The 9,625-nt window shown below is 35.3% G+C and overlaps 2 long non-coding RNA genes across 2 annotated transcripts in view; both read right to left on the bottom strand.

Annotated features, from left to right (window-relative positions):
• Positions 1 to 1,626: 1,626 nt before the first annotated feature.
• Positions 1,627 to 2,958, bottom strand: LOC117466177 (uncharacterized). The gene is made up of 3 exons (XR_004554265.2): positions 2,750 to 2,958; positions 2,123 to 2,189; positions 1,627 to 2,000 (listed from the first exon to the last, which is right to left on the bottom strand). It is a non-coding gene; the product is annotated as an uncharacterized lncRNA (long non-coding RNA).
• Positions 2,959 to 7,367: 4,409 nt separating this feature from the next.
• LOC117466998 (uncharacterized) overlaps positions 7,368 to 9,625 on the bottom strand; it is a 2,681-nt gene continuing 423 nt past the window's right edge. The window contains exons 2-5 of the long non-coding RNA XR_011645168.1: positions 9,553 to 9,625; positions 9,375 to 9,465; positions 7,860 to 7,929; positions 7,368 to 7,755 (exon numbers count right to left, since the gene is read on the bottom strand). The exon at positions 9,553 to 9,625 is cut by the window's right edge and continues 242 nt beyond it. This is a non-coding gene — a long non-coding RNA (uncharacterized lncRNA). The remainder of the gene's footprint in view (positions 7,756 to 7,859; positions 7,930 to 9,374; positions 9,466 to 9,552) is intronic.

Raw genomic sequence — 9,625 nt, 5'->3', positions numbered from 1 at the left:
TCAATTTAGGTAAAGGCTCGCTCAGCGATTAGATTGTAAACTTTAGTCTAACTTATCTCAGTGGGTCTCAAACGGTTTGGTCATCTATGTAAACAAATATGTATATCTATTTAATATAGTTGTACAAAATAAGTTAAGAAATCCTTCCAATGTGTAGCCTACTATAGATCAGTGAACAATATATATAAAAAAACTGTTTAAAAGGGGAGTGATTAGTATTTTTTTCAATATTAAGCCTTTGTCATTTTTATTTGAGGCTACATTGTTGAACAAAACACATCTGAATAAGTGAATCCAAAAGGTAAGGGAATTTGGTCTTGTCACTTCCAAGATTTTTAACATGTTGTATGTTGTTGATGTTCTTTGTGTTTATGCTTTATCTTTGATAACAAAGTACCTCCGAGCTGTAACGCACTTGAGTAAATGTAAGTTACACCACTGCAGCTGGGTAATTACATCTATAATAATGCATCAAGAGTGGAAATTGAATTGTAATTATAGCTGTCAAAATAATGCAGTGAAATAAAAATAAAAACAATTTTGTCAAGTCCTTTTGTCCCCAAACATGCAGCCAGTGAAGTCAGTCTACTATACATAATATATAGTAATAAAATACTAATCAATTAACAAATACTGTCAGAAATCTGGTTATTTCAATAAATTCAGCTTTTATTCAGCCAGGGCCTTTTTGTTCTGTCATGACCTTTTGACCTATCCACCTTACCACAATTCCTCTATTTTCTAACGCTAACTCAAGGGATTTAAAAATATATATATATTTTATATGGACCTGAGTTTTTTTATTTTTCCTCATGTACAGTAGCTTGTTTCTGATGTCTTTAGTGAGGCAGCACCATCTGCTGGCCATGAAACGCTCACATGTTCACAGCACAAAAGAAATCAGCAGAAATTAACAAATGAAATATAACAATAGTGCACGTTAGCATAACATTACCATGTGAAACAGAAACACAGATTTGACCTTTATTGCTAATGTCTTAAGAGTTGATGATTGGCACGACTGCTCTACATTTTGTTTGAAATGTTTGACTATTGTTTTTGCCAATGCATCCTTGAATTAAATATGATATTTTGAAAATACATTGATTTTGAGCTTCTCCTCTAGTTTCACACAAAATCACCGCTGTCAAAATCTGTGATCCTGTCTGATAACCATGGTGGCACCAAGTTTGCTAACAGCTTTCCAAATAAAGCATATGATAAAGTATGATGAAGATTTTTGTTTTTTGTAAGTCACAGAATCTGGTAAGTCACTATGTTAAACTTAAATATAAAATATGTTCATGTACAAGTCATACATCAGAGATACAGAAATCATAAAAACAAGATGGTTTGAGACAAATTTAACATATTTACATGTAGATGTTTTTAATGATAGTAATAAAATAAAAATATTGTAACCAATGCATGGTCTAATACCCAATGGTAAGCTAACATGAGGTTTCTGATTCAAATCAAATGAAATCAAAACATGTGTTATATTAACACACACAAGTAATCATATCTCCCTATTTTAGAAAACTTATGTAATTGTTATATTGCACACTAGTGACGGACATACCGTTGGAGTGGTCCAGACCATAAGAGGAAGAAAATACAGCAAACTTCAAATGTGGGCATTTTATTTAAAATCTTCAATATTTATTTGACATGGCATCACATCCACAGCAAGGCATGCTGCCCTGCCTTGCACACAGAGCAGCTTTGTATAGCCACCACCCTAGGGTGCATCCAAAACAGGGGTGCTATTAACCTATTTATAATTAATACATCAAATCAAAGCAACCAAACAGAAATCATGTTATCATGATCATGTTAATCATGTTACAGATATTCAACATGCAGCATTCATTTTCACATTGTCCTGTTTCTTATTCAGCTTTAAACTGAATCTGAAGCTTCTGCACAGACTCCCTCTGCTCGTGATTCGCCCCTGTCCTCGCACAGCTGTGGAGTGGAGGAGGAGCCACCTGCAGGGACTGAAGTGAATCAACTAAATAAACTCAGATATCAAAAGAGCCAATAAGCAGGCGAAAGAAGAAATAGCTAAAACATTGATTTAATAACATTATTGTTTGAGTAATTACAAAGTTATGCTGACCTCTCCTCCCAACTGGACAAGACTCAGGATGTTGCTCTCCTGGTTTGAGGTGTTAGTCCAGCTTTTCCTGCAGAGATAAAAAAAACACTTTATTATACGAGGAGTAATCATTCTGACTGGTATTTGCTTCAAAGGCCAATCCAGCTGCTCGGACCTACAGAACATAGCCATGATTTAAAGGGATCTCTTGGTTAAAATCTGTTTTATATGGCTAAACTATTTATATTTTACAGTCCAGGATGCAGGACTTTTGTGGGTATGTATGTGATCAGATTAGAAGAATGAAGGTTATTACAGTTAATTGGCTAGATAATGAACTGTCCAATATTTTGTAAATGTTCGTTTGTAAACAACACACTTTTAACGTTATAAAAAAACAAAGCAAATGTTTTTTGAAATGTGGGCAACACTTGACATAAAACTGTCTTTGCTCCAGTTGATTTATGTTGCATTTGTCGCTAACATTTTGCAAGTGAGGATGACGGAGTCTCCCCTGGACACCTCTATACTCCTGTGATTATATCGAACAATCCCTGTAGAAGGCATTTAAGACATAAATATAAAAGATAAATGTGTAAGAAAAATCTACAGAAAAGCATGCATCACAAACACAAATGTCAACTGTACCTGTGAAGACTTGGGATAGAAGTTGAATGCAGAGCAGAGCTATTAGGTTTAGTTTGCACATGATGTCAATAAGATAAAGATGGACTGAAACTTACATGAGCTTTATGTGTGTTTGTGAAGGAGGCGCACCAAAAGCCCCCAAAGGAAGTGGTTGGTTGCTACGTTACTTTTGCTTTGAAAGAGTTCACTGCTTTGATCAAAATACACTTTATTATTATTAGAAGAACCACATCTGTTGCTTTAAATTGACAAAATGGCTGTTCTGCAAAGATCTTCAACCATCACATACTAAACAAGTACTTCCCTCTGGCAGGAGGTTCAGTTCTCCTCATTGTGAATTAAATACATTTAAAAACAATGTATCCCTGTGTCAATACAAATGTATAGTGACAGATAAGCGATGGATAGTGACACTGATCCTTGTTTTTTTTGTCAAGAAATGTTAAGTGGGGTGGGGGGTACTTTCTCACTTTTATTATTATTTTTGTTGATGTTTTCCAATTTCAACACCTTAATATATTTTCTATGTTGAAGGTTTTCTTTTGATGGCTACAGTGTGGGTGAGAAAGCCCAAGACAAATGTCCCAAGAGTTCATCTTGACTTTGACATTTCTTAGATTGCACAAAACCCAAAGAGGCTACTGTAACATGTGACACTCTGTATTACAACATACGTTGCATCTACATAGAATTGCACAAAAATACCAGATGATCATCAAGGAAGAATTAAGGAAAGGCAAATCAAAATGGAGCGTTCTCGTTCGTACTCTTCATGTTTTCCACACGGATCACAAGGTGTTGATGTGCTGAATCGTGTATTCCTTGTAAACAACTTTTTTTTTAAATGATGGTTTTTACTGTAGCGATTACCATCATAGGGTCACACATACAAAAAGAATGCTTAGTCATGACATCAATGCTTTTGCCGATAAAACTTTAAGTTCAGTGATAGATTGTAGCTGATTGCATCAACTGTCAAATAGTTCTATAGTTATCTGAAGAGTGGTGAAGTGGACTTTACTTGATCCATGTAGTGTGAGTTTAGTGTGTCTCTGGTAAACAGTGATTACCTGATGCTATTTAGCTGCTGCTTTTTTGATAAAACGGATGGATTTTGACAATGTTGTTTAAATGACATTGATGTCTGTTTCTATTGCTACCGAAACGAGAACTGTGTGTGATTTGATCTCCTGTCTATATCTATAACTAATTTAATATAAGTTTATCTGAGATACAGAAGTCATAATAATGAGATAGTTTAAGACACATTTAATATATTTTGATGCATTTCTTTTTAATGAGAGAAATAAAACAAAAAGTTCTAACCAATGCATGGTCGGTAAGCTAACATGAGGTTTCTGATTCAAATAAAAATAAATTCAAAACATGGGCTTTTTTTCTCTTAACAAATGCATGTATTTATCTTATCTCCCTATTTTACAAAACTATATGCTATAATTTTTATTTTGCACACTTGTGTTGGACCTACTGTTAGGCCATAAGAGGCAGAAAATACAGCAAACGTCAAATGTGGGCATTGTATTTAAAATCTTCAATATTTATTTGACATGGCATCACATCCACAGCAAGGCATGCTGCCCTGTCTGGCACACAGAGCAACTTTGTATAGCCATCAACCTAAGGTGCTTTGTGTTTCGTTTTCACGTTGTCCTGTTTCTTATTCAGCTTTAAACTGAATCTGAAGCTTCTGCACAGACTCCCTCTGCTTATGATTCGCCCTGTAGACTGCACAGCTGTGGAGTGGAGGAGGAGACACCTGCAGGGACTGAAAGTGAATACACTAAATAAACTCAGATATCAAAAGAGCCAATAAGCATAAAACATTGTTTCAATAACGTTATTGTTTGAGTAATGACAAAGCTATGCTGACCTCTCCTCCCAACTGGACACAGAACTGGACATGACTCAGGCTGTGGCTCTCCTGGTTTGAGGTGTTAGTCCAGCTTTTCCTGCAGAGATAAAAAAAACACTTTCCAGTTTGAGTTCAGACACTTTGTTATATGAAGAGTAATCATTCTGACTGGTATTTGCTTCAAAGGCCAATCCAGCCGCTCGGACATACAGAACATAGCCATGATTTAAAGGGATCTCTTGGTTAAAATCTGTTTTATATGGCTAAATTATTTATATTTTACAGTCCAGGATGCAGAACTTTTGTGGGTATGTATGTGATCAGATTAGAAGAATGAAGGTTATTACAGTTCATTGGCTAGATAATGAACTGTTCAATATTTTGTAAATGTTCTTTATTCAAGTTTAGTTTTATTTAACACTTGATGTACCTGCAACTGCACAGGTTCTCAATGTGTGGACACCCTTAGTGGGTTTTATGTAACTACAAACTCAAGCAGATAGAATGTCTTTATTAAAAAATAAAACCACTGAGCCAAATATTTGCAAAAAATGTTAAGGATCTTGTTCAAACAACACATTGTACACGTTATAATATAAAAGAAGCAGATATGTTTTGAAACGGGGGCAACACTTGCATTGCAGACATTTTGAGTTGTCAGAGCACGAGAAGCACAGTTTGAAAAACACGATGGCTGCTTTTTATTTAGGTGAGCCAGCTCCTGAGCTCTGCATGTGTGTGACTTGAGGAATAGAGCCATCATTAACATTAGTTACACCTTTACTTTTCCTGCTTTGAGAAGTCAAAATGTTTGCCAAGAAAAGAGATGGTGCAGTCCGACATCATCAACAGTTCAAATTATGCAATGGCATTTTACTGGAAAGAGTATTAATAACATTTTAGTAAATCTAGAAAATGTGTAAACGTCTCACATTGTAACTAGAGCACGGGACGACAAAAGGTGGAGGAAGTCATTGTCAGCAAATATGAAGAAAAGGCACATTACTTAGAACATACATAAATATAGCTCTTGTAATGACAATAGGCTACACACAGGACTAAACAAAAAACTATTACTCACCTGAAGAGGCAGACAGCTGAGGTGAAAACACATAGAAGCAATCCAACAGCTGAGAGTGTGTCTAGATAAAACCACGATGGATCGACTCCTGCACAAAATCAGATGTGAATTCATTTCAGTAGCATACGGCATGTCTAGTGTAAATGATTAGCCCTGCTTTGTGCTCAACATACCTTCAGGTTCCCAGGACACCGTTACATTCCACACAATATTTTCTGCACCTCTTAGGTAAGTTACATTACATCTATAGAGTCCGGCATCGTCACGCTGAACATTAGATATATTCAGCTTTGAGGGTAAGGTTATGTCTATCAGTGTGTGAGAGGTGAAATTTGAAAAAGTCTGATTGCGAATGAATATGCAAAAAGAAAACTGTCTTTGTTCCAGTTGATTTGCGTTGCATTTGTTGTGGAAATGTTGCAAGTGAGGATGACGGAGTCTCCCCTGGACACCTCTATACTCCTGTGATCCTCTCGAACAATCTCTAATATTGAAGGAAATATTCAATCATTAGTATATCTACAGAAAAGCATGCATCACAAACACAAATGTCCACTCTACCTGCATAGATGACTTGGGATAGAAGTAGAATGCAGAGCAGAGCTGTTAGGTTTAGTCTGAACATGATGTCCATCAGATACAGACAGACTGAAACTGCAACAGGAGCTTTACATGTATTTATGAAGGAGGCGCAACAAAAGCCCACAAAGGAAGTGGTTGCTTGCTATTTGGTAGCTCAAAACTTAAATTAATTCACATGACTAAAATGAGATAGATTAATTAAATGAATAATTAATTTGATTAATAGATTAGAAATTAAATCTTAAATAAATGTCAATAATTCATCTGGTTGCATCTTTAGAATGTATTTAATTTATTATAATAATAATAATAATAATAATAATAATAATAATAATAATAATAATAATAATAATAATAACAGCTATGTATAGTTAGTTGTATTTCACTGTACAATATTTAATCTTACATTCTGTTTCTTTCACCAGTAATATTTTATTCAAATGTATCGCACTGTTTCATTTGCACTATATTTATTTTTGTATTATTATTATTGTTATTTTTGTTGTCTTATGTCCTTTATGTAATATGTCACATTGTTGATGAAGCTCGGGACCTAAGATTTTCATTGCCACAAGTACACTGTAGCTACTGTGCACATGATAATAAAACCCTTGAATCTTATAAGGATGTCATTAGGAATCATATGATAAACTGAACATTTAGTTTTATGCCGGGACTTCAAGAGAATGCTAAATATTTTTTTAAACAAAACAAGTGTGTTTGCTCAGTTAATTGAATATGCTTTTCCCCATACGAGTAAACAACTCTTGCTTTGAAAGAGTTCACTGCTTTGATCAAAAGACATTTAGATATTATTATAAGAACCACATATGTTGCTTTAAATTGACAAAATGGCCGTACTGCAGAGATCTTCAACCATCACATAATCCCTACCGTAATACCCTTGATTTATCATGTTACTAAACATATTTAAAGCGTCCGATCAGTAAAATAGCCGAGAAACACACTCACAGACTGAAATAAATAATTAATACAAATAAAACTCTACGTAATGGTAGTGACTGAAATGAAATTGAACACCTCCCCTGTAATCCCTCTACAAAACACTAGGAGGCACACAAAACTGTTGACTAACTTTATTGGCCAACATCATCAGCAGCTTTGATTGGCTCAGAGTTCAGGACAGATGAGGACAAACAATGAACAAAAACATCAATAATAAACCATATTTATAAGAAGATGTAAAAAATACAAAGAATACCATAAATATAAAATAAACATTTAAAACATGTCCTTAATGTGACAGCACTGGTTGTAATGAAATGTTAGATAAGCCAAAGGCATCAGTGACCAGTCGCCCCTCCTTCTGATTGGCTTCCATTACAGCTCCTGGTTTGTCCGTGTCTCTTCATTTAAAATGGCTTCAGCTCATTAGAGATCATAGATGTTATTGACCCTCTCCAAGTACTGACTCCTGCGATTTATATGTGTCCTACTGCCTGTGACACCCTGTTCGAGGTAGGCCAACCAAAAGAGATAGAAATGAAAGGTTAACGTTTTGTCACAGGAAGAAATGAAAACAAAGTACATTTTAGAGTCAAAGTCTTTCTGACCTCTTCTTCCGACTGAATATCCATCTGCCCCTCGACTGAAATCTGGTTTGGCGTCCTGGCTCTGTGTTTTCTGCAGAGAAAAAAGTTTGAGGGAAAAGTACAAAAGTATTATCAGCAAAATGTACTTAAAGTAACAATATTTATTCTTGACAATTAGCCCCTGTGAGTTATAAATATATTATACACAGTATCCCCCTTGATATCTTCTAAACTCAGAGTACTGCGTTCTGGCAGGAGGTTCAGGGCCCCTCGTTGTAAATGAAATAGATTTAAAAAGGATGTTTCCCTGTGTCAATACATTTTTTTAAAGTAGTGACAGATAAGCGATGGACACTGTTTTATTTTTTTAAGGTATTTTGAGTTGGGAGGGGGGTGCTTTCTCTTTCTTTTATTGTTATCGGTGATGTTGGCCAATTTCAACACCTTAATATATTTTGTATGTATATATGTGGAAGGTTTTATTTTGATAGCTACAGTTTCAGTGAAAAAGCAAAATTACACAATAGACAATAGAGTTAATCTTGACTTTGACATTATTAGACTGCACAAAACCCAAAGAAGCTACTGTTACACGTGACACTGTGTATTACAACATACTGTGCATCTAAAGAGAAGTGCACAAAAATACCAGATGATCTTCAATGAAGAATTAAGGAAAGGCAAATCAAAATGGAGCGTTCTCGTTACTCTTCATGTTTTCAACACAAGGATCTCCAGAAGTGTTGATGTGCTGACTCAAAACGTACAAATGTTTTTTATGTAGCGATTACAATTATAGGGTCCCATGTACAAAAATATGCTTACTCTTGCTTACTAAGGGAAAACTTAAAGTTAATTGATACTGTAGTTTGTAGCCGATTTCATCAACTGTCAAATAGTTCTATAGTTATCTGAACAGTGGTAAAGTGGACTTAACTTAATCCATGTCGTGTGAGTTTAGTCAGTCTCTGGTAAACAATGATTACCTGATGCTGTTTATTTATTCTAGTTGACTTACAAAGCACCTCTACAGAGGTTACACATAATTGGTCAATGCATACAGGAGCATTTTGGGGTTCAGTATCTTGCCCATGGACATCGACATAACACAAGTGGAATAACATTATTTTCCCCCTGAGCCACAGCCATACTGTTTCTAATTAAAATATGTTGTTAAGCTTCCACTCAAACCCTTAGAGCAAATCTACCTAGAGTTGCTGGTTGGACCATGGGGTCTTATGTTAACTGTGGTATCAAATGTCAAGAAAGAACTGATGCCATGAGCGGCACAAATGAAAATCCATTTACCTTACATTGCTGATAATACAAGATAAAATCAAAGACTGACTGAAAACACAGGGGTGTGAAAAATGATGATTTATCTCTATTTTAGGATAATTTACATTTGACTACAAATGCAGTAAATGAACTCCATACTAAATCCAACCTAATTTAAAATGTAATTCATTATAACAAATATATACTTAAATCATACAACATACTTCGTAAACCCGAAAGCCCAAAGGTAAGACTCACCTGTAGAGGCAGACAGCTGAGGTGAAAACACATAGCAGCAATCCAATTACAGCTGAGAGTGTGTATAGATACAACCACAGTGGATCGACTTCTGCACAAAATCAGATGTGAATTAATTTCAGTAACATACGGCATGTCTAGTGTATAAATGATTAGCCCTGCTTTGTGCTCAACATACCTTCAGGTTCCCAGGACACCGTTACATTCCACACAATAGTTCCTGCACCTCTTAGGTTAGTTATATTACATCT

This window comes from Pseudochaenichthys georgianus, chromosome 21, assembly GCF_902827115.2.
Source record: "Pseudochaenichthys georgianus chromosome 21, fPseGeo1.2, whole genome shotgun sequence".
Classification (NCBI taxonomy): Eukaryota; Metazoa; Chordata; class Actinopteri; order Perciformes; family Channichthyidae; genus Pseudochaenichthys; species Pseudochaenichthys georgianus.
Note: the sequence above shows the minus strand (reverse complement) of the source record. Positions and strands in the feature narration are given on the sequence as shown.